The 16,694-nt window shown below is 56.6% G+C and overlaps 49 non-coding genes and 1 pseudogene across 49 annotated transcripts; all 50 read right to left on the reverse strand.

The window, feature by feature from the left end:
- Positions 1-172: 172 nt before the first annotated feature.
- LOC133894337 (5S ribosomal RNA) lies at positions 173-291 on the reverse strand. Its single transcript, XR_009905141.1, has one exon. It is a non-coding gene; the product is annotated as a 5S ribosomal RNA (ribosomal RNA).
- A 210-nt stretch (positions 292-501) lies between these two features.
- LOC133894339 (5S ribosomal RNA) lies at positions 502-620 on the reverse strand. The gene has a single exon (XR_009905143.1). It is a non-coding gene; the product is annotated as a 5S ribosomal RNA (ribosomal RNA).
- A 211-nt stretch (positions 621-831) lies between these two features.
- On the reverse strand, positions 832-950 carry LOC133893908 (5S ribosomal RNA). The gene has a single exon (XR_009904736.1). It is a non-coding gene; the product is annotated as a 5S ribosomal RNA (ribosomal RNA).
- Positions 951-1,160: 210 nt separating this feature from the next.
- On the reverse strand, positions 1,161-1,279 carry LOC133894340 (5S ribosomal RNA). The gene has a single exon (XR_009905144.1). It is a non-coding gene; the product is annotated as a 5S ribosomal RNA (ribosomal RNA).
- A 210-nt stretch (positions 1,280-1,489) lies between these two features.
- LOC133894341 (5S ribosomal RNA) lies at positions 1,490-1,608 on the reverse strand. The gene has a single exon (XR_009905145.1). It is a non-coding gene; the product is annotated as a 5S ribosomal RNA (ribosomal RNA).
- Positions 1,609-1,819: 211 nt separating this feature from the next.
- Positions 1,820-1,938, reverse strand: LOC133894342 (5S ribosomal RNA). Its single transcript, XR_009905146.1, has one exon. It is a non-coding gene; the product is annotated as a 5S ribosomal RNA (ribosomal RNA).
- A 211-nt stretch (positions 1,939-2,149) lies between these two features.
- On the reverse strand, positions 2,150-2,268 carry LOC133894343 (5S ribosomal RNA). The gene has a single exon (XR_009905147.1). It is a non-coding gene; the product is annotated as a 5S ribosomal RNA (ribosomal RNA).
- Positions 2,269-2,479: 211 nt separating this feature from the next.
- LOC133894344 (5S ribosomal RNA) lies at positions 2,480-2,598 on the reverse strand. Its single transcript, XR_009905148.1, has one exon. It is a non-coding gene; the product is annotated as a 5S ribosomal RNA (ribosomal RNA).
- A 211-nt stretch (positions 2,599-2,809) lies between these two features.
- On the reverse strand, positions 2,810-2,928 carry LOC133894345 (5S ribosomal RNA). The gene has a single exon (XR_009905149.1). It is a non-coding gene; the product is annotated as a 5S ribosomal RNA (ribosomal RNA).
- A 211-nt stretch (positions 2,929-3,139) lies between these two features.
- LOC133894347 (5S ribosomal RNA) lies at positions 3,140-3,258 on the reverse strand. Its single transcript, XR_009905150.1, has one exon. It is a non-coding gene; the product is annotated as a 5S ribosomal RNA (ribosomal RNA).
- A 211-nt stretch (positions 3,259-3,469) lies between these two features.
- On the reverse strand, positions 3,470-3,588 carry LOC133893995 (5S ribosomal RNA). Its single transcript, XR_009904817.1, has one exon. It is a non-coding gene; the product is annotated as a 5S ribosomal RNA (ribosomal RNA).
- Positions 3,589-3,804: 216 nt separating this feature from the next.
- On the reverse strand, positions 3,805-3,923 carry LOC133893942 (5S ribosomal RNA). Its single transcript, XR_009904767.1, has one exon. It is a non-coding gene; the product is annotated as a 5S ribosomal RNA (ribosomal RNA).
- Positions 3,924-4,138: 215 nt separating this feature from the next.
- LOC133894023 (5S ribosomal RNA) lies at positions 4,139-4,257 on the reverse strand. Its single transcript, XR_009904843.1, has one exon. It is a non-coding gene; the product is annotated as a 5S ribosomal RNA (ribosomal RNA).
- A 215-nt stretch (positions 4,258-4,472) lies between these two features.
- On the reverse strand, positions 4,473-4,611 carry LOC133894157 (5S ribosomal RNA; annotated as a pseudogene).
- Positions 4,612-4,829: 218 nt separating this feature from the next.
- On the reverse strand, positions 4,830-4,948 carry LOC133894348 (5S ribosomal RNA). The gene has a single exon (XR_009905151.1). It is a non-coding gene; the product is annotated as a 5S ribosomal RNA (ribosomal RNA).
- Positions 4,949-5,164: 216 nt separating this feature from the next.
- On the reverse strand, positions 5,165-5,283 carry LOC133894349 (5S ribosomal RNA). The gene has a single exon (XR_009905152.1). It is a non-coding gene; the product is annotated as a 5S ribosomal RNA (ribosomal RNA).
- Positions 5,284-5,498: 215 nt separating this feature from the next.
- Positions 5,499-5,617, reverse strand: LOC133894351 (5S ribosomal RNA). The gene has a single exon (XR_009905154.1). It is a non-coding gene; the product is annotated as a 5S ribosomal RNA (ribosomal RNA).
- Positions 5,618-5,833: 216 nt separating this feature from the next.
- On the reverse strand, positions 5,834-5,952 carry LOC133894352 (5S ribosomal RNA). Its single transcript, XR_009905155.1, has one exon. It is a non-coding gene; the product is annotated as a 5S ribosomal RNA (ribosomal RNA).
- A 216-nt stretch (positions 5,953-6,168) lies between these two features.
- Positions 6,169-6,287, reverse strand: LOC133893937 (5S ribosomal RNA). Its single transcript, XR_009904763.1, has one exon. It is a non-coding gene; the product is annotated as a 5S ribosomal RNA (ribosomal RNA).
- Positions 6,288-6,503: 216 nt separating this feature from the next.
- On the reverse strand, positions 6,504-6,622 carry LOC133893943 (5S ribosomal RNA). Its single transcript, XR_009904768.1, has one exon. It is a non-coding gene; the product is annotated as a 5S ribosomal RNA (ribosomal RNA).
- A 215-nt stretch (positions 6,623-6,837) lies between these two features.
- Positions 6,838-6,956, reverse strand: LOC133894353 (5S ribosomal RNA). Its single transcript, XR_009905156.1, has one exon. It is a non-coding gene; the product is annotated as a 5S ribosomal RNA (ribosomal RNA).
- Positions 6,957-7,171: 215 nt separating this feature from the next.
- LOC133894354 (5S ribosomal RNA) lies at positions 7,172-7,290 on the reverse strand. The gene has a single exon (XR_009905157.1). It is a non-coding gene; the product is annotated as a 5S ribosomal RNA (ribosomal RNA).
- A 216-nt stretch (positions 7,291-7,506) lies between these two features.
- Positions 7,507-7,625, reverse strand: LOC133894355 (5S ribosomal RNA). The gene has a single exon (XR_009905158.1). It is a non-coding gene; the product is annotated as a 5S ribosomal RNA (ribosomal RNA).
- A 216-nt stretch (positions 7,626-7,841) lies between these two features.
- On the reverse strand, positions 7,842-7,960 carry LOC133894356 (5S ribosomal RNA). Its single transcript, XR_009905159.1, has one exon. It is a non-coding gene; the product is annotated as a 5S ribosomal RNA (ribosomal RNA).
- Positions 7,961-8,176: 216 nt separating this feature from the next.
- Positions 8,177-8,295, reverse strand: LOC133893944 (5S ribosomal RNA). Its single transcript, XR_009904769.1, has one exon. It is a non-coding gene; the product is annotated as a 5S ribosomal RNA (ribosomal RNA).
- A 214-nt stretch (positions 8,296-8,509) lies between these two features.
- Positions 8,510-8,628, reverse strand: LOC133894357 (5S ribosomal RNA). Its single transcript, XR_009905160.1, has one exon. It is a non-coding gene; the product is annotated as a 5S ribosomal RNA (ribosomal RNA).
- Positions 8,629-8,844: 216 nt separating this feature from the next.
- Positions 8,845-8,963, reverse strand: LOC133894358 (5S ribosomal RNA). The gene has a single exon (XR_009905161.1). It is a non-coding gene; the product is annotated as a 5S ribosomal RNA (ribosomal RNA).
- A 217-nt stretch (positions 8,964-9,180) lies between these two features.
- Positions 9,181-9,299, reverse strand: LOC133894359 (5S ribosomal RNA). The gene has a single exon (XR_009905162.1). It is a non-coding gene; the product is annotated as a 5S ribosomal RNA (ribosomal RNA).
- Positions 9,300-9,515: 216 nt separating this feature from the next.
- On the reverse strand, positions 9,516-9,634 carry LOC133894360 (5S ribosomal RNA). The gene has a single exon (XR_009905163.1). It is a non-coding gene; the product is annotated as a 5S ribosomal RNA (ribosomal RNA).
- A 216-nt stretch (positions 9,635-9,850) lies between these two features.
- On the reverse strand, positions 9,851-9,969 carry LOC133894363 (5S ribosomal RNA). Its single transcript, XR_009905165.1, has one exon. It is a non-coding gene; the product is annotated as a 5S ribosomal RNA (ribosomal RNA).
- A 216-nt stretch (positions 9,970-10,185) lies between these two features.
- LOC133894364 (5S ribosomal RNA) lies at positions 10,186-10,304 on the reverse strand. Its single transcript, XR_009905166.1, has one exon. It is a non-coding gene; the product is annotated as a 5S ribosomal RNA (ribosomal RNA).
- Positions 10,305-10,520: 216 nt separating this feature from the next.
- On the reverse strand, positions 10,521-10,639 carry LOC133894365 (5S ribosomal RNA). The gene has a single exon (XR_009905167.1). It is a non-coding gene; the product is annotated as a 5S ribosomal RNA (ribosomal RNA).
- A 216-nt stretch (positions 10,640-10,855) lies between these two features.
- Positions 10,856-10,974, reverse strand: LOC133894366 (5S ribosomal RNA). The gene has a single exon (XR_009905168.1). It is a non-coding gene; the product is annotated as a 5S ribosomal RNA (ribosomal RNA).
- Positions 10,975-11,192: 218 nt separating this feature from the next.
- Positions 11,193-11,311, reverse strand: LOC133893899 (5S ribosomal RNA). Its single transcript, XR_009904727.1, has one exon. It is a non-coding gene; the product is annotated as a 5S ribosomal RNA (ribosomal RNA).
- A 216-nt stretch (positions 11,312-11,527) lies between these two features.
- Positions 11,528-11,646, reverse strand: LOC133894367 (5S ribosomal RNA). The gene has a single exon (XR_009905169.1). It is a non-coding gene; the product is annotated as a 5S ribosomal RNA (ribosomal RNA).
- A 216-nt stretch (positions 11,647-11,862) lies between these two features.
- On the reverse strand, positions 11,863-11,981 carry LOC133894368 (5S ribosomal RNA). The gene has a single exon (XR_009905170.1). It is a non-coding gene; the product is annotated as a 5S ribosomal RNA (ribosomal RNA).
- Positions 11,982-12,197: 216 nt separating this feature from the next.
- Positions 12,198-12,316, reverse strand: LOC133894369 (5S ribosomal RNA). The gene has a single exon (XR_009905171.1). It is a non-coding gene; the product is annotated as a 5S ribosomal RNA (ribosomal RNA).
- Positions 12,317-12,532: 216 nt separating this feature from the next.
- LOC133894370 (5S ribosomal RNA) lies at positions 12,533-12,651 on the reverse strand. Its single transcript, XR_009905172.1, has one exon. It is a non-coding gene; the product is annotated as a 5S ribosomal RNA (ribosomal RNA).
- A 216-nt stretch (positions 12,652-12,867) lies between these two features.
- On the reverse strand, positions 12,868-12,986 carry LOC133894371 (5S ribosomal RNA). The gene has a single exon (XR_009905173.1). It is a non-coding gene; the product is annotated as a 5S ribosomal RNA (ribosomal RNA).
- A 215-nt stretch (positions 12,987-13,201) lies between these two features.
- Positions 13,202-13,320, reverse strand: LOC133893917 (5S ribosomal RNA). Its single transcript, XR_009904744.1, has one exon. It is a non-coding gene; the product is annotated as a 5S ribosomal RNA (ribosomal RNA).
- A 215-nt stretch (positions 13,321-13,535) lies between these two features.
- LOC133894372 (5S ribosomal RNA) lies at positions 13,536-13,654 on the reverse strand. The gene has a single exon (XR_009905174.1). It is a non-coding gene; the product is annotated as a 5S ribosomal RNA (ribosomal RNA).
- Positions 13,655-13,870: 216 nt separating this feature from the next.
- On the reverse strand, positions 13,871-13,989 carry LOC133894374 (5S ribosomal RNA). Its single transcript, XR_009905176.1, has one exon. It is a non-coding gene; the product is annotated as a 5S ribosomal RNA (ribosomal RNA).
- Positions 13,990-14,205: 216 nt separating this feature from the next.
- On the reverse strand, positions 14,206-14,324 carry LOC133893913 (5S ribosomal RNA). The gene has a single exon (XR_009904740.1). It is a non-coding gene; the product is annotated as a 5S ribosomal RNA (ribosomal RNA).
- A 216-nt stretch (positions 14,325-14,540) lies between these two features.
- LOC133894375 (5S ribosomal RNA) lies at positions 14,541-14,659 on the reverse strand. Its single transcript, XR_009905177.1, has one exon. It is a non-coding gene; the product is annotated as a 5S ribosomal RNA (ribosomal RNA).
- A 216-nt stretch (positions 14,660-14,875) lies between these two features.
- Positions 14,876-14,994, reverse strand: LOC133894376 (5S ribosomal RNA). The gene has a single exon (XR_009905178.1). It is a non-coding gene; the product is annotated as a 5S ribosomal RNA (ribosomal RNA).
- A 216-nt stretch (positions 14,995-15,210) lies between these two features.
- On the reverse strand, positions 15,211-15,329 carry LOC133894377 (5S ribosomal RNA). Its single transcript, XR_009905179.1, has one exon. It is a non-coding gene; the product is annotated as a 5S ribosomal RNA (ribosomal RNA).
- Positions 15,330-15,545: 216 nt separating this feature from the next.
- Positions 15,546-15,664, reverse strand: LOC133893872 (5S ribosomal RNA). Its single transcript, XR_009904702.1, has one exon. It is a non-coding gene; the product is annotated as a 5S ribosomal RNA (ribosomal RNA).
- Positions 15,665-15,879: 215 nt separating this feature from the next.
- LOC133894647 (5S ribosomal RNA) lies at positions 15,880-15,998 on the reverse strand. Its single transcript, XR_009905441.1, has one exon. It is a non-coding gene; the product is annotated as a 5S ribosomal RNA (ribosomal RNA).
- Positions 15,999-16,215: 217 nt separating this feature from the next.
- Positions 16,216-16,334, reverse strand: LOC133894379 (5S ribosomal RNA). Its single transcript, XR_009905180.1, has one exon. It is a non-coding gene; the product is annotated as a 5S ribosomal RNA (ribosomal RNA).
- A 217-nt stretch (positions 16,335-16,551) lies between these two features.
- LOC133893959 (5S ribosomal RNA) lies at positions 16,552-16,670 on the reverse strand. Its single transcript, XR_009904783.1, has one exon. It is a non-coding gene; the product is annotated as a 5S ribosomal RNA (ribosomal RNA).
- Between the last annotated feature and the right edge of the window lie 24 nt (positions 16,671-16,694).

Below are 16,694 nucleotides of genomic sequence, written 5' to 3' on the forward strand. Positions count from 1 at the left end.
TCCGCGCCGCCTCCCCGGCGCGCGTGGGCCCCACGTCCTGCCGCGCGGTGTCGCCCCGCTTCCCGGTGCACCGCCGAACTCGAGCCGGTTGCGCAAAAAAAAAAAAGAAAAAAGTTACAAATAAAATGAATTCAACGAGGCGGATGAACGCGAGGAAAATTAAGCAAAAAGGGGAATGCAACACGAGGACTTCCCAGGAGGTCACCCATCCTAGTACTACTCTCGCCCAAGCACGCTTAACTTCGGAGTTCTGATGGGATCCGGTGCTTTAGTGCTGGTATGATCGCATCCGACATACTCTGCCTCCTCCTCCCCCTTATGCACGCCTTCCGCGCCGCCTCCCCGGCGCGCGTGGGCCCCACGTCCTGCCGCGCGGTGTCGCCCCGCTTCCCGGTGCACCGCCGAACTCGAGCCGGTTGCGCAAAAAAAAAAAAGAAAAAAAGTTACAAATAAAATGAATTCAACGAGGCGGATGAACGCGAGGAAAATTAAGCAAAAAGGGGAATGCAACACGAGGACTTCCCAGGAGGTCACCCATCCTAGTACTACTCTCGCCCAAGCACGCTTAACTTCGGAGTTCTGATGGGATCCGGTGCTTTAGTGCTGGTATGATCGCATCCGACATACTCTGCCTCCTCCTCCCCCTTATGCACGCCTTCCGCGCCGCCTCCCCGGCGCGCGTGGGCCCCACGTCCTGCCGCGCGGTGTCGCCCCGCTTCCCGGTGCACCGCCGAACTCGAGCCGGTTGCGCAAAAAAAAAAAAAGAAAAAAAGTTACAAATAAAATGAATTCAACGAGGCGGATGAACGCGAGGAAAATTAAGCAAAAAGGGGAATGCAACACGAGGACTTCCCAGGAGGTCACCCATCCTAGTACTACTCTCGCCCAAGCACGCTTAACTTCGGAGTTCTGATGGGATCCGGTGCTTTAGTGCTGGTATGATCGCAACCGACATACTCTGCCTCCTCCTCCCCCTTATGCACGCCTTCCGCGCCGCCTCCCCGGCGCGCGTGGGCCCCACGTCCTGCCGCGCGGTGTCGCCCCGCTTCCCGGTGCACCGCCGAACTCGAGCCGGTTGCGCAAAAAAAAAAAAGAAAAAAAGTTACAAATAAAATGAATTCAACGAGGCGGATGAACGCGAGGAAAATTAAGCAAAAAGGGGAATGCAACACGAGGACTTCCCAGGAGGTCACCCATCCTAGTACTACTCTCGCCCAAGCACGCTTAACTTCGGAGTTCTGATGGGATCCGGTGCTTTAGTGCTGGTATGATCGCATCCGACATACTCTGCCTCCTCCTCCCCCTTATGCACGCCTTCCGCGCCGCCTCCCCGGCGCGCGTGGGCCCCACGTCCTGCCGCGCGGTGTCGCCCCGCTTCCCGGTGCACCGCCGAACTCGACCGGTTGCGCAAAAAAAAAAAAAGAAAAAAAGTTACAAATAAAATGAATTCAACGAGGCGGATGAACGCGAGGAAAATTAAGCAAAAAGGGGAATGCAACACGAGGACTTCCCAGGAGGTCACCCATCCTAGTACTACTCTCGCCCAAGCACGCTTAACTTCGGAGTTCTGATGGGATCCGGTGCTTTAGTGCTGGTATGATCGCATCCGACATACTCTGCCTCCTCCTCCCCCTTATGCACGCCTTCCGCGCCGCCTCCCCGGCGCGCGTGGGCCCCACGTCCTGCCGCGCGGTGTCGCCCCGCTTCCCGGTGCACCGCCGAACTCGAGCCGGTTGCGCAAAAAAAAAAAAAGAAAAAAAGTTACAAATAAAATGAATTCAACGAGGCGGATGAACGCGAGGAAAATTAAGCAAAAAGGGGAATGCAACACGAGGACTTCCCAGGAGGTCACCCATCCTAGTACTACTCTCGCCCAAGCACGCTTAACTTCGGAGTTCTGATGGGATCCGGTGCTTTAGTGCTGGTATGATCGCATCCGACATACTCTGCCTCCTCCTCCCCCTTATGCACGCCTTCCGCGCCGCCTCCCCGGCGCGCGTGGGCCCCACGTCCTGCCGCGCGGTGTCGCCCCGCTTCCCGGTGCACCGCCGAACTCGAGCCGGTTGCGCAAAAAAAAAAAAAGAAAAAAAGTTACAAATAAAATGAATTCAACGAGGCGGATGAACGCGAGGAAAATTAAGCAAAAAGGGGAATGCAACACGAGGACTTCCCAGGAGGTCACCCATCCTAGTACTACTCTCGCCCAAGCACGCTTAACTTCGGAGTTCTGATGGGATCCGGTGCTTTAGTGCTGGTATGATCGCATCCGACATACTCTGCCTCCTCCTCCCCCTTATGCACGCCTTCCGCGCCGCCTCCCCGGCGCGCGTGGGCCCCACGTCCTGCCGCGCGGTGTCGCCCCGCTTCCCGGTGCACCGCCGAACTCGAGCCGGTTGCGCAAAAAAAAAAAAAGAAAAAAAGTTACAAATAAAATGAATTCAACGAGGCGGATGAACGCGAGGAAAATTAAGCAAAAAGGGGAATGCAACACGAGGACTTCCCAGGAGGTCACCCATCCTAGTACTACTCTCGCCCAAGCACGCTTAACTTCGGAGTTCTGATGGGATCCGGTGCTTTAGTGCTGGTATGATCGCATCCGACATACTCTGCCTCCTCCTCCCCCTTATGCACGCCTTCCGCGCCGCCTCCCCGGCGCGCGTGGGCCCCACGTCCTGCCGCGCGGTGTCGCCCCGCTTCCCGGTGCACCGCCGAACTCGAGCCGGTTGCGCAAAAAAAAAAAAAGAAAAAAAGTTACAAATAAAATGAATTCAACGAGGCGGATGAACGCGAGGAAAATTAAGCAAAAAGGGGAATGCAACACGAGGACTTCCCAGGAGGTCACCCATCCTAGTACTACTCTCGCCCAAGCACGCTTAACTTCGGAGTTCTGATGGGATCCGGTGCTTTAGTGCTGGTATGATCGCATCCGACATACTCTGCCTCCTCCTCCCCCTTATGCACGCCTTCCGCGCCGCCTCCCCGGCGCGCGTGGGCCCCACGTCCTGCCGCGCGGTGTCGCCCCGCTTCCCGGTGCACCGCCGAACTCGAGCCGGTTGCGCAAAAAAAAAAAAAGAAAAAAAGTTACAAATAAAATGAATTCAACGAGGCGGATGAACGCGAGGAAAATTAAGCAAAAAGGGGAATGCAACACGAGGACTTCCCAGGAGGTCACCCATCCTAGTACTACTCTCGCCCAAGCACGCTTAACTTCGGAGTTCTGATGGGATCCGGTGCTTTAGTGCTGGTATGATCGCATCCGACATACTCTGCCTCCTCCTCCCCCTTATGCACGCCTTCCGCGCCGCCTCCCCGGCGCGCGTGGGCCCCACGTCCTGCCGCGCGGTGTCGCCCCGCTTCCCGGTGCACCGCCGAACTCGAGCCGGTTGCGCAAAAAAAAAAAAAGAAAAAAAGTTACAAATAAAATGAATTCAACGAGGCGGATGAACGCGAGGAAAATTAAGCAAAAAGGGGAATGCAACACGAGGACTTCCCAGGAGGTCACCCATCCTAGTACTACTCTCGCCCAAGCACGCTTAACTTCGGAGTTCTGATAGGATCCGGTGCTTTAGTGCTGGTATGATCGCATCCGACATACTCTGCCTCCTCCTCCCCCTTATGCACGCCTTCCGCGCCGCCTCCCCGGCGCGCGTGGGCCCCACGTCCTGCCGCGCGGTGTCGCCCCGCTTCCCGGTGCACCGCCGAACTCGAGCCGCCATCCGGTTGCGCAAAGAAAAAAAGAAAAAAAGTTACAAATAAAATGAATTCAACGAGGCGGATGAACGCGAGGAAAATTAAGCAAAAATGGGAATGCACCACGAGGACTTCCCAGGAGGTCACCCATCCTAGTACTACTCTCGCCCAAGCACGCTTAACTTCGGAGTTCTGATGGGATCCGGTGCTTTAGTGCTGGTATGATCGCATCCAACATACTCTGCCTCCTCCTCCCCCTTATGCACGCCTTCCGCGCCGCCTCCCCGGCGCGCGTGGGCCCCACGTCCTGCCGCGCGGTGTCGCCCCGCTTCCCGGTGCACCGCCGAACTCGAGCCGCCATCCGGTTGCGCAAAAAAAAAAGAAAAAAAGTTACAAATAAAATGAATTCAACGAGGCGGATGAACGCGAGGAAAATTAAGCAAAAAGGGGAATGCGACACGAGGACATCCCAGGAGGTCACCCATCCTAGTACTACTCTCGCCCAAGCACGCTTAACTTCGGAGTTCTGATGGGATCCGGTGCTTTAGTGCTGGTATGATCGCATCCGACATACTCTGCCTCCTCCTCCCCCTTATGCACGCCTTCCGCGCCGCCTCCCCGGCGCGCGTGGGCCCCACGTCCTGCCGCGCGGTGTCGCCCCGCTTCCCGGTGCACCGCCGAACTCGAGCCGCCATCCGGTTGCGTAAAAAAAAAAAGAAAAAAAGTTACAAATAAAATGAATTCAACGAGGCGGATGAACGCGAGGAAAATTAAGCAACAGGGGAATGCAACACGAGGACTTCCCAGGAGGTCACCCATCCTAGTACTACTCTCGCCCAAGCACGCTTAACTTCGCCCAAGCACGCTTAACTTCGGAGTTCTGATGGGATCCGGTGCTTTAGTGCTGGTATGATCGCATCCGACATACTCTGCCTCCTCCTCCCCCTTATGCACGCCTTCCGCGCCGCCTCCCCGGCGCGCGTGGGCCCCACGTCCTGCCGCGCGGTGTCGCCCCGCTTCCCGGTGCACCGCCGAACTCGAGCCGCCATCCGGTTGCGCAAAAAAAGAAAAAGAAAAAAAGTTACAAATAAAATGAATTCAACGAGGCGGATGAACGCGAGGAAAATTAAGCAAAAAGGGGAATGCAACACGAGGACTTCCCAGGAGGTCACCCATCCTAGTACTACTCTCGCCCAAGCACGCTTAACTTCGGAGTTCTGATGGGATCCGGTGCTTTAGTGCTGGTATGATCGCATCCGACATACTCTGCCTCCTCCTCCCCCTTATGCACGCCTTCCGCGCCGCCTCCCCGGCGCGCGTGGGCCCCACGTCCTGCCGCGCGGTGTCGCCCCGCTTCCCGGTGCACCGCCGAACTCGAGCCGCCATCCGGTTGCGCAAAAAAAAAAAGAAAAAAAGTTACAAATAAAATGAATTCAACGAGGCGGATGAACGCGAGGAAAATTAAGCAAAAAGGGGAATGCAACACGAGGACTTCCCAGGAGGTCACCCATCCTAGTACTACTCTCGCCCAAGCACGCTTAACTTCGGAGTTCTGATGGGATCCGGTGCTTTAGTGCTGGTATGATCGCATCCGACATACTCTGCCTCCTCCTCCCCCTTATGCACGCCTTCCGCGCCGCCTCCCCGGCGCGCGTGGGCCCCACGTCCTGCCGCGCGGTGTCGCCCCGCTTCCCGGTGCACCGCCGAACTCGAGCCGCCATCCGGTTGCGCAAAAAAAAAAGAAAAAAAGTTACAAATAAAATGAATTCAACGAGGCGGATGAACGCGAGGAAAATTAAGCAAAAAGGGGAATGCAACACGAGGACTTCCCAGGAGGTCACCCATCCTAGTACTACTCTCGCCCAAGCACGCTTAACTTCGGAGTTCTGATGGGATCCGGTGCTTTAGTGCTGGTATGATCGCATCCGACATACTCTGCCTCCTCCTCCCCCTTATGCACGCCTTCCGCGCCGCCTCCCCGGCGCGCGTGGGCCCCACGTCCTGCCGCGCGGTGTCGCCCCGCTTCCCGGTGCACCGCCGAACTCGAGCCGCCATCCGGTTGCGCAAAAAAAAAAAGAAAAAAAGTTACAAATAAAATGAATTCAACGAGGCGGATGAACGCGAGGAAAATTAAGCAAAAAGGGGAATGCAACACGAGGACTTCCCAGGAGGTCACCCATCCTAGTACTACTCTCGCCCAAGCACGCTTAACTTCGGAGTTCTGATGGGATCCGGTGCTTTAGTGCTGGTATGATCGCATCCGACATACTCTGCCTCCTCCTCCCCCTTATGCACGCCTTCCGCGCGGCCTCCCCGGCGCGCGTGGGCCCCACGTCCTGCCGCGCGGTGTCGCCCCGCTTCCCGGTGCACCGCCGAACTCGAGCCGCCATCCGGTTGCGCAAAAAAAAAAAGAAAAAAAGTTACAAATAAAATGAATTCAACGAGGCGGATGAACGCGAGGAAAATTAAGCAAAAAGGGGAATGCAACACGAGGACTTCCCAGGAGGTCACCCATCCTAGTACTACTCTCGCCCAAGCACGCTTAACTTCGGAGTTCTGATGGGATCTGGTGCTTTAGTGCTGGTATGATCGCATCCGACATACTCTGCCTCCTCCTCCCCCTTATGCACGCCTTCCGCGCCGCCTCCCCGGCGCGCGTGGGCCCCACGTCCTGCCGCGCGGTGTCGCCCCGCTTCCCGGTGCACCGCCGAACTCGAGCCGCCATCCGGTTGCGCAAAGAAAAAAAGAAAAAAAGTTACAAATAAAATGAATTCAACGAGGCGGATGAACGCGAGGAAAATTAAGCAAAAAGGGGAATGCACCACGAGGACTTCCCAGGAGGTCACCCATCCTAGTACTACTCTCGCCCAAGCACGCTTAACTTCGGAGTTCTGATGGGATCCGGTGCTTTAGTGCTGGTATGATCGCATCCGACATACTCTGCCTCCTCCTCCCCCTTATGCACGCCTTCCGCGCCGCCTCCCCGGCGCGCGTGGGCCCCACGTCCTGCCGCGCGGTGTCGCCCCGCTTCCCGGTGCACCGCCGAACTCGAGCCGCCATCCGGTTGCGCAAAAAAAAAAAGAAAAAAAGTTACAAATAAAATGAATTCAACGAGGCGGATGAACGCGAGGAAAATTAAGCAACAGGGGAATGCAACACGAGGACTTCCCAGGAGGTCACCCATCCTAGTACTACTCTCGCCCAAGCACGCTTAACTTCGGAGTTCTGATGGGATCCGGTGCTTTAGTGCTGGTATGATCGCATCCGACATACTCTGCCTCCTCCTCCCCCTTATGCACGCCTTCCGCGCCGCCTCGCCGGCGCGCATGGGCCCCACGTCCTGCCGCGCGGTGTCGCCCCGTTTCCCGGTGCACCGCCGAACTCGAGCCGCCATCCGGTTGCGCAAAAAAAAAAGAAAAAAAGTTACAAATAAAATGAATTCAACGAGGCGGATGAACGCGAGGAAAATTAAGCAAAAAGGGGAATGCAACACGAGGACTTCCCAGGAGGTCACCCATCCTAGTACTACTCTCGCCCAAGCACGCTTAACTTCGGAGTTCTGATGGGATCCGGTGCTTTAGTGCTGGTATGATCGCATCCGACATACTCTGCCTCCTCCTCCCCCTTATGCACGCCTTCCGCGCCGCCTCCCCGGCGCGCGTGGGCCCCACGTCCTGCCGCGCGGTGTCGCCCCGCTTCCCGGTGCACCGCCGAACTCGAGCCGCCATCCGGTTGCGCAAAAAAAAAAAGAAAAAAAGTTACAAATAAAATGAATTCAACGAGGCGGATGAACGCGAGGAAAATTAAGCAAAAAGGGGAATGCAACACGAGGACTTCCCAGGAGGTCACCCATCCTAGTACTACTCTCGCCCAAGCACGCTTAACTTCGGAGTTCTGATGGGATCCGGTGCTTTAGTGCTGGTATGATCGCATCCGACATACTCTGCCTCCTCCTCCCCCTTATGCACGCCTTCCGCGCCGCCTCCCCGGCGCGCGTGGGCCCCACGTCCTGCCGCGCGGTGTCGCCCCGCTTCCCGGTGCACCGCCGAACTCGAGCCGCCATCCGGTTGCGCAAAAAAAAAAAGAAAAAAAGTTACAAATAAAATGAATTCAACGAGGCGGATGAACGCGAGGAAAATTAAGCAAAAAGGGGAATGCAACACGAGGACTTCCCAGGAGGTCACCCATCCTAGTACTACTCTCGCCCAAGCACGCTTAACTTCGGAGTTCTGATGGGATCCGGTGCTTTAGTGCTGGTATGATCGCATCCGACATACTCTGCCTCCTCCTCCCCCTTATGCACGCCTTCCGCGCCGCCTCCCCGGCGCGCGTGGGCCCCACGTCCTGCCGCGCGGTGTCGCCCCGCTTCGCGGTGCACCGCCGAACTCGAGCCGCCATCCGGTTGCGCAAAGAAAAAAAGAAAAAAAGTTACAAATAAAATGAATTCAACGAGGCGGATGAACGCGAGGAAAATTAAGCAAAAAGGGGAATGCACCACGAGGACTTCCCAGGAGGTCACCCATCCTAGTACTACTCTCGCCCAAGCACGCTTAACTTCGGAGTTCTGATGGGATCCGGTGCTTTAGTGCTGGTATGATCGCATCCGACATACTCTGCCTCCTCCTCCCCCTTATGCACGCCTTCCGCGCCGCCTCCCCGGCGCGCGTGGGCCCCACGTCCTGCCGCGCGGTGTCGCCCCGCTTCCCGGTGCACCGCCGAACTCGAGCCGCCATCCGGTTGCGCAAAAAAAAAAGAAAAAAAGTTACAAATAAAATGAATTCAACGAGGCGGATGAACGCGAGGAAAATTAAGCAACAGGGGAATGCAACACGAGGACTTCCCAGGAGGTCACCCATCCTAGTACTACTCTCGCCCAAGCACGCTTAACTTCGGAGTTCTGATGGGATCCGGTGCTTTAGTGCTGGTATGATCGCATCCGACATACTCTGCCTCCTCCTCCCCCTTATGCACGCCTTCCGCGCCGCCTCGCCGGCGCGCGTGGGCCCCACGTCCTGCCGCGCGGTGTCGCCCCGTTTCCCGGTGCACCGCCGAACTCGAGCCGCCATCCGGTTGCGCAAAAAAAAAAAGAAAAAAAGTTACAAATAAAATGAATTCAACGAGGCGGATGAACGCGAGGAAAATTAAGCAAAAAGGGGAATGCAACACGAGGACTTCCCAGGAGGTCACCCATCCTAGTACTACTCTCGCCCAAGCACGCTTAACTTCGGAGTTCTGATGGGATCCGGTGCTTTAGTGCTGGTATGATCGCATCCGACATACTCTGCCTCCTCCTCCCCCTTATGCACGCCTTCCGCGCCGCCTCCCCGGCGCGCGTGGGCCCCACGTCCTGCCGCGCGGTGTCGCCCCGCTTCCCGGTACACCGCCGAACTCGAGCCGCCATCCGGTTGCGCAAAAAAAAAAAAGAAAAAAAGTTACAAATAAAATGAATTCAACGAGGCGGATGAACGCGAGGAAAATTAAGCAAAAAGGGGAATGCAACACGAGGACTTCCCAGGAGGTCACCCATCCTAGTACTACTCTCGCCCAAGCACGCTTAACTTCGGAGTTCTGATGGGATCCGGTGCTTTAGTGCTGGTATGATCGCATCCGACATACTCTGCCTCCTCCTCCCCCTTATGCACGCCTTCCGCGCCGCCTCCCCGGCGCGCGTGGGCCCCACGTCCTGCCGCGCGGTGTCGCCCCGCTTCGCGGTGCACCGCCGAACTCGAGCCGCCATCCGGTTGCGCAAAAAGAAAAAGAAAAAAAGTTACAAATAAAATGAATTCAACGAGGCGGATGAACGCGAGGAAAATTAAGCAAAAAGGGGAATGCAACACGAGGACTTCCCAGGAGGTCACCCATCCTAGTACTACTCTCGCCCAAGCACGCTTAACTTCGGAGTTCTGATGGGATCCGGTGCTTTAGTGCTGGTATGATCGCATCCGACATACTCTGCCTCCTCCTCCCCCTTATGCACGCCTTCCGCGCCGCCTCCCCGGCGCGCGTGGGCCCCACGTCCTGCCGCGCGGTGTCGCCCCGCTTCCCGGTGCACCGCCGAACTCGAGCCGCCATCCGGTTGCGCAAAAAAAAAAAGAAAAAAAGTTACAAATAAAATGAATTCAACGAGGCGGATGAACGCGAGGAAAATTAAGCAAAAAGGGGAATGCAACACGAGGACTTCCCAGGAGGTCACCCATCCTAGTACTACTCTCGCCCAAGCACGCTTAACTTCGGAGTTCTGATGGGATCCGGTGCTTTAGTGCTGGTATGATCGCATCCGACATACTCTGCCTCCTCCTCCCCCTTATGCACGCCTTCCGCGCCGCCTCCCCGGCGCGCGTGGGCCCCACGTCCTGCCGCGCGGTGTCGCCCCGCTTCGCGGTGCACCGCCGAACTCGAGCCGCCATCCGGTTGCGCAAAAAGAAAAAGAAAAAAAGTTACAAATAAAATGAATTCAACGAGGCGGATGAACGCGAGGAAAATTAAGCAAAAAGGGGAATGCAACACGAGGACTTCCCAGGAGGTCACCCATCCTAGTACTACTCTCGCCCAAGCACGCTTAACTTCGGAGTTCTGATGGGATCCGGTGCTTTAGTGCTGGTATGATCGCATCCGACATACTCTGCCTCCTCCTCCCCCTTATGCACGCCTTCCGCGCCGCCTCCCCGGCGCGCGTGGGCCCCACGTCCTGCCGCGCGGTGTCGCCCCGCTTCCCGGTGCACCGCCGAACTCGAGCCGCCATCCGGTTGCGCAAAAAAAAAAAGAAAAAAAGTTACAAATAAAATGAATTCAACGAGGCGGATGAACGCGAGGAAAATTAAGCAAAAAGGGGAATGCAACACGAGGACTTCCCAGGAGGTCACCCATCCTAGTACTACTCTCGCCCAAGCACGCTTAACTTCGGAGTTCTGATGGGATCCGGTGCTTTAGTGCTGGTATGATCGCATCCGACATACTCTGCCTCCTCCTCCCCCTTATGCACGCCTTCCGCGCCGCCTCCCCGGCGCGCGTGGGCCCCACGTCCTGCCGCGCGGTGTCGCCCCGCTTCCCGGTGCACCGCCGAACTCGAGCCGCCATCCGGTTGCGCAAAAAAAAAAAGAAAAAAAGTTACAAATAAAATGAATTCAACGAGGCGGATGAACGCGAGGAAAATTAAGCAAAAAGGGGAATGCAACACGAGGACTTCCCAGGAGGTCACCCATCCTAGTACTACTCTCGCCCAAGCACGCTTAACTTCGGAGTTCTGATGGGATCCGGTGCTTTAGTGCTGGTATGATCGCATCCGACATACTCTGCCTCCTCCTCCCCCTTATGCACGCCTTCCGCGCCGCCTCCCCGGCGCGCGTGGGCCCCACGTCCTGCCGCGCGGTGTCGCCCCGCTTCCCGGTGCACCGCCGAACTCGAGCCGCCATCCGGTTGCGCAAAAAAAAAAAAAGAAAAAAAGTTACAAATAAAATGAATTCAACGAGGCGGATGAACGCGAGGAAAATTAAGCAAAAAGGGGAATGCAACACGAGGACTTCCCAGGAGGTCACCCATCCTAGTACTACTCTCGCCCAAGCACGCTTAACTTCGGAGTTCTGATGGGATCCGGTGCTTTAGTGCTGGTATGATCGCATCAGACATACTCTGCCTCCTCCTCCCCCTTATGCACGCCTTCCGCGCCGCCTCGCCGGCGCGCGTGGGCCCCACGTCCTGCCGCGCGGTGTCGCCCCGCTTCCCGGTGCACCGCCGAACTCGAGCCGCCATCCGGTTGCGCAAAAAAAAAAAGAAAAAAAGTTACAAATAAAATGAATTCAACGAGGCGGATGAACGCGAGGAAAATTAAGCAAAAAGGGGAATGCAACACGAGGACTTCCCAGGAGGTCACCCATCCTAGTACTACTCTCGCCCAAGCACGCTTAACTTCGGAGTTCTGATGGGATCCGGTGCTTTAGTGCTGGTATGATCGCATCCGACATACTCTGCCTCCTCCTCCCCCTTATGCACGCCTTCCGCGCCGCCTCCCCGGCGCGCGTGGGCCCCACGTCCTGCCGCGCGGTGTCGCCCCGCTTCCCGGTGCACCGCCGAACTCGAGCCGCCATCCGGTTGCGCAAAAAAAAAAAGAAAAAAAGTTACAAATAAAATGAATTCAACGAGGCGGATGAACGCGAGGAAAATTAAGCAAAAAGGGGAATGCAACACGAGGACTTCCCAGGAGGTCACCCATCCTAGTACTACTCTCGCCCAAGCACGCTTAACTTCGGAGTTCTGATGGGATCCGGTGCTTTAGTGCTGGTATGATCGCATCCGACATACTCTGCCTCCTCCTCCCCCTTATGCACGCCTTCCGCGCCGCCTCCCCGGCGCGCGTGGGCCCCACGTCCTGCCGCGCGGTGTCGCCCCGCTTCGCGGTGCACCGCCGAACTCGAGCCGCCATCCGGTTGCGCAAAAAGAAAAAGAAAAAAAGTTACAAATAAAATGAATTCAACGAGGCGGATGAACGCGAGGAAAATTAAGCAAAAAGGGGAATGCAACACGAGGACTTCCCAGGAGGTCACCCATCCTAGTACTACTCTCGCCCAAGCACGCTTAACTTCGGAGTTCTGATGGGATCCGGTGCTTTAGTGCTGGTATGATCGCATCCGACATACTCTGCCTCCTCCTCCCCCTTATGCACGCCTTCCGCGCCGCCTCCACGGCGCGCGTGGGCCCCACGTCCTGCCGCGCGGTGTCGCCCCGCTTCCCGGTGCACCGCCGAACTCGAGCCGCCATCCGGTTGCGCAAAAAAAAAAAGAAAAAAAGTTACAAATAAAATGAATTCAACGAGGCGGATGAACGCGAGGAAAATTAAGCAAAAAGGGGAATGCAACACGAGGACTTCCCAGGAGGTCACCCATCCTAGTACTACTCTCGCCCAAGCACGCTTAACTTCGGAGTTCTGATGGGATCCGGTGCTTTAGTGCTGGTATGATCGCATCCGACATACTCTGCCTCCTCCTCCCCCTTATGCACGCCTTCCGCGCCGCCTCCCCGGCGCGCGTGGGCCCCACGTCCTGCCGCGCGGTGTCGCCCCGCTTCGCGGTGCACCGCCGAACTCGAGCCGCCATCCGGTTGCGCAAAAAGAAAAAGAAAAAAAGTTACAAATAAAATGAATTCAACGAGGCGGATGAACGCGAGGAAAATTAAGCAAAAAGGGGAATGCAACACGAGGACTTCCCAGGAGGTCACCCATCCTAGTACTACTCTCGCCCAAGCACGCTTAACTTCGGAGTTCTGATGGGATCCGGTGCTTTAGTGCTGGTATGATCGCATCCGACATACTCTGCCTCCTCCTCCCCCTTATGCACGCCTTCCGCGCCGCCTCCCCGGCGCGCGTGGGCCCCACGTCCTGCCGCGCGGTGTCGCCCCGCTTCCCGGTGCACCGCCGAACTCGAGCCGCCATCCGGTTGCGCAAAAAAAAAAGAAAAAAAGTTACAAATAAAATGAATTCAACGAGGCGGATGAACGCGAGGAAAATTAAGCAAAAAGGGGAATGCGACACGAGGACTTCCCAGGAGGTCACCCATCCTAGTACAACTCTCGCCCAAGCACGCTTAACTTCGGAGTTCTGACGGGATCCGGTGCTTTAGTGCTGGTATGATCGCATCCGACATACTCTGCCTCCTCCTCCCCCTTATGCACGCCTTCCGCGCCGCCTCCCCGGCGCGCGTGGGCCCCACGTCCTGCCGCGCGGTGTCGCCCCGCTTCCCGGTGCACCGCCGAACTCGAGCCGCCATCCGGTTGCGCAAAAAAAAAAAGAAAAAAAGTTACAAATAAAATGAATTCAACGAGGCGGATGAACGCGAGGAAAATTAAGCAACAGGGGAATGCAACACGAGGACTTCCCAGGAGGTCACCCATCCTAGTACTACTCTCGCCCAAGCACGCTTAACTTCGGAGTTCTGATGGGATCCGGTGCTTTAGTGCTGGTATGATCGCATCCGTCATACTCTGCCTCCTCCTCCCCCTTATGCACGCCTTCCGCGCCGCCTCGCCGGCGCGCGTGGGCCCCACGTCCTGCCGCGCGGTGTCGCCCCGTTTCCCGGTGCACCGCCGAACTCGAGCCGCCATCCGGTTGCGCAAAAAAAAAAAGAAAAAAAGTTACAAATAAAATGAATTCAACGAGGCGGATGAACGCGAGGAAAATTAAGCAAAAAGGGGAATGCAACACGAGGACTTCCCAGGAGGTCACCCATCCTAGTACTACTCTCGCCCAAGCACGCTTAACTTCGGAGTTCTGATGGGATCCGGTGCTTTAGTGCTGGTATGATCGCATCCGACATACTCTGCCTCCTCCTCCCCCTTATGCACGCCTTCCGCGCCGCCTCCCCGGCGCGCGTGGGCCCCACGTCCTGCCGCGCGGTGTCGCCCCGCTTCCCGGTGCACCGCCGAACTCGAGCCGCCATCCGGTTGCGCAAAAAAAAAAAGAAAAAAAGTTACAAATAAAATGAATTCAACGAGGCGGATGAACGCGAGGAAAATTAAGCAAAAAGGGGAATGCAACACGAGGACTTCCCAGGAGGTCACCCATCCTAGTACTACTCTCGCCCAAGCACGCTTAACTTCAGAGTTCTGATGGGATCCGGTGCTTTAGTGCTGGTATGATCGCATCCGACATACTCTGCCTCCTCCTCCCCCTTATGCACGCCTTCCGCGCCGCCTCCCCGGCGCGCGTGGGCCCCACGTCCTGCCGCGCGGTGTCGCCCCGCTTCGCGGTGCACCGCCGAACTCGAGCCGCCATCCGGTTGCGCAAAAAGAAAAAGAAAAAAAGTTACAAATAAAATGAATTCAACGAGGCGGATGAACGCGAGGAAAATTAAGCAAAAAGGGGAATGCAACACGAGGACTTCCCAGGAGGTCACCCATCCTAGTACTACTCTCGCCCAAGCACGCTTAACTTCGGAGTTCTGATGGGATCCGGTGCTTTAGTGCTGGTATGATCGCATCCGACATACTCTGCATCCTCCTCCCCCTTATGCACGCCTTCCGCGCCGCCTCCCCGGCGCGCGTGGGCCCCACGTCCTGCCGCGCGGTGTCGCCCCGCTTCCCGGTGCACCGCCGAACTCGAGCCGCCATCCGGTTGCGCAAAAAGAAAAAGAAAAAAAGTTACAAATAAAATGAATTCAACGAGGCGGATGAACGCGAGGAAAATTAAGCAAAAAGGGGAATGCAACACGAGGACTTCCCAGGAGGTCACCCATCCTAGTACTACTCTCGCCCAAGCACGCTTAACTTCGGAGTTCTGATGGGATCCGGTGCTTTAGTGCTGGTATGATCGCATCCGACATACTCTGCCTCCTCCTCCCCCTTATGCACGCCTTCCGCGCCGCCTCCCCGGCGCGCGTGGGCCCCACGTCCTGCCGCGCGGTGTCGCCCCGCTTCCCGGTGCACCGCCGAACTCGAGCCGCCATCCGGTTGCGCAAAAAAAAAAAGAAAAAAAGTTACAAATAAAATGAATTCAACGAGGCGGATGAACGCGAGGAAAATTAAGCAAAAAGGGGAATGCAACACGAGGACTTCCCAGGAGGTCACCCATCCTAGTACTACTCTCGCCCAAGCACGCTTAACTTCGGAGTTCTGATGGGATCCGGTGCTTTAGTGCTGGTATGATCGCATCCGACATAATCTGCCTCCTCCTCCCCCTTATGCACGCCTTCCGCGCCGCCTCCCCGGCGCGCGTGGGCCCCACGTCCTGCCGCGCGGTGTCGCCCCGCTTCCCGGTGCACCGCCGAACTAGAGCCGCCATCCGGTTGCGCAAAGAAAAAAAGAAAAAAAGTTACAAATAAAATGAATTCAACGAGGCGGATGAACGCGAGGAAAATTAAGCAAAAAGGGGAATGCAACACGAGGACTTCCCAGGAGGTCACCCATCCTAGTACTACTCTCGCCCAAGCACGCTTAACTTCGGAGTTCTGATGGGATCCGGTGCTTTAGTACTGGTATGATCGCATCCGACATACTCTGCCTCCTCCTCCTCCATATGCACGCCTTCCGCGCCGCCTCCCCGGCGCGCGTGGGCCCCACGTCCTGCCGCGCGGTGTCGCCCCGCTTCCCGGTGCACCGCCGAACTCGAGCCGCCATCCGGTTGCGCAAAAAAAAAAGAAAAAAAGTTACAAATAAAATGAATTCAACGAGGCGGATGAACGCGAGGAAAATTAAGCAAAAAGGGGAATGCGACACGAGGACTTCCCAGGAGGTCACCCATCCTAGTACTACTCTCGCCCAAGCACGCTTAACTTCGGAGTTCTGATGGGATCCGGTGCTTTAGTGCTGGTATGATCGCATCCGACATACTCTGCCTCCTCCTCCCCCTTATGCACGCCTTCCGCGCCGCCTCCCCGGCGCGCGTGGGCCCCACGTCCTGCCGCGCGGTGTCGCCCCGCTTCCCGGTGCACCGCCGAACTCGAGCCGCCATCCGGTTGCGCAAAAAAAAAAAAGAAAAAAAGTTACAAATAAAATGAATTCAACGAGGCGGATGAACGCGAGGAAAATTAAGCAAAAAGGGGAATGCAACACGAGGACTTCCCAGGAGGTCACCCATCCTAGTACTACTCTCGCCCAAGCACGCTTAACTTCGGAGTTCTGATGGGATCCGGTGCTTTAGTGCTGGTATGATCGCATCCGACATACTCTGCCTCCTCCTCCCCCTTATGCACGCCTTCCGCGCCGCCTCCCCGGCGCGCGTGGGCCCCACGTCCTTCCGCGCGGTGTCGCCCCGCTTCCCGGTGCACCGCCGAACTCGAGCCGCCATCCGGTTGCGCAAAAAAAGAAAAGAAAAAAAGTTACAAATAAAATGAATTCAACGAGGCGGATGAACGCGAGGAAAATTAAGCAAAAAGGGGAATGCAACACGAGGACTTCCCAGGAGGTCACCCATCCTAGTACTACTCTCGCCCAAGCACGCTTAACTTCGGAGTTCTGATGGGATCCGATGCTTTAGTGCTGGTATGATCGCATCCGACATACTCTGCCTCCTCCTCCCC

This window comes from Phragmites australis, chromosome 15, assembly GCF_958298935.1.
Source record: "Phragmites australis chromosome 15, lpPhrAust1.1, whole genome shotgun sequence".
NCBI classification, from domain to species: domain Eukaryota; kingdom Viridiplantae; phylum Streptophyta; class Magnoliopsida; order Poales; family Poaceae; genus Phragmites; species Phragmites australis.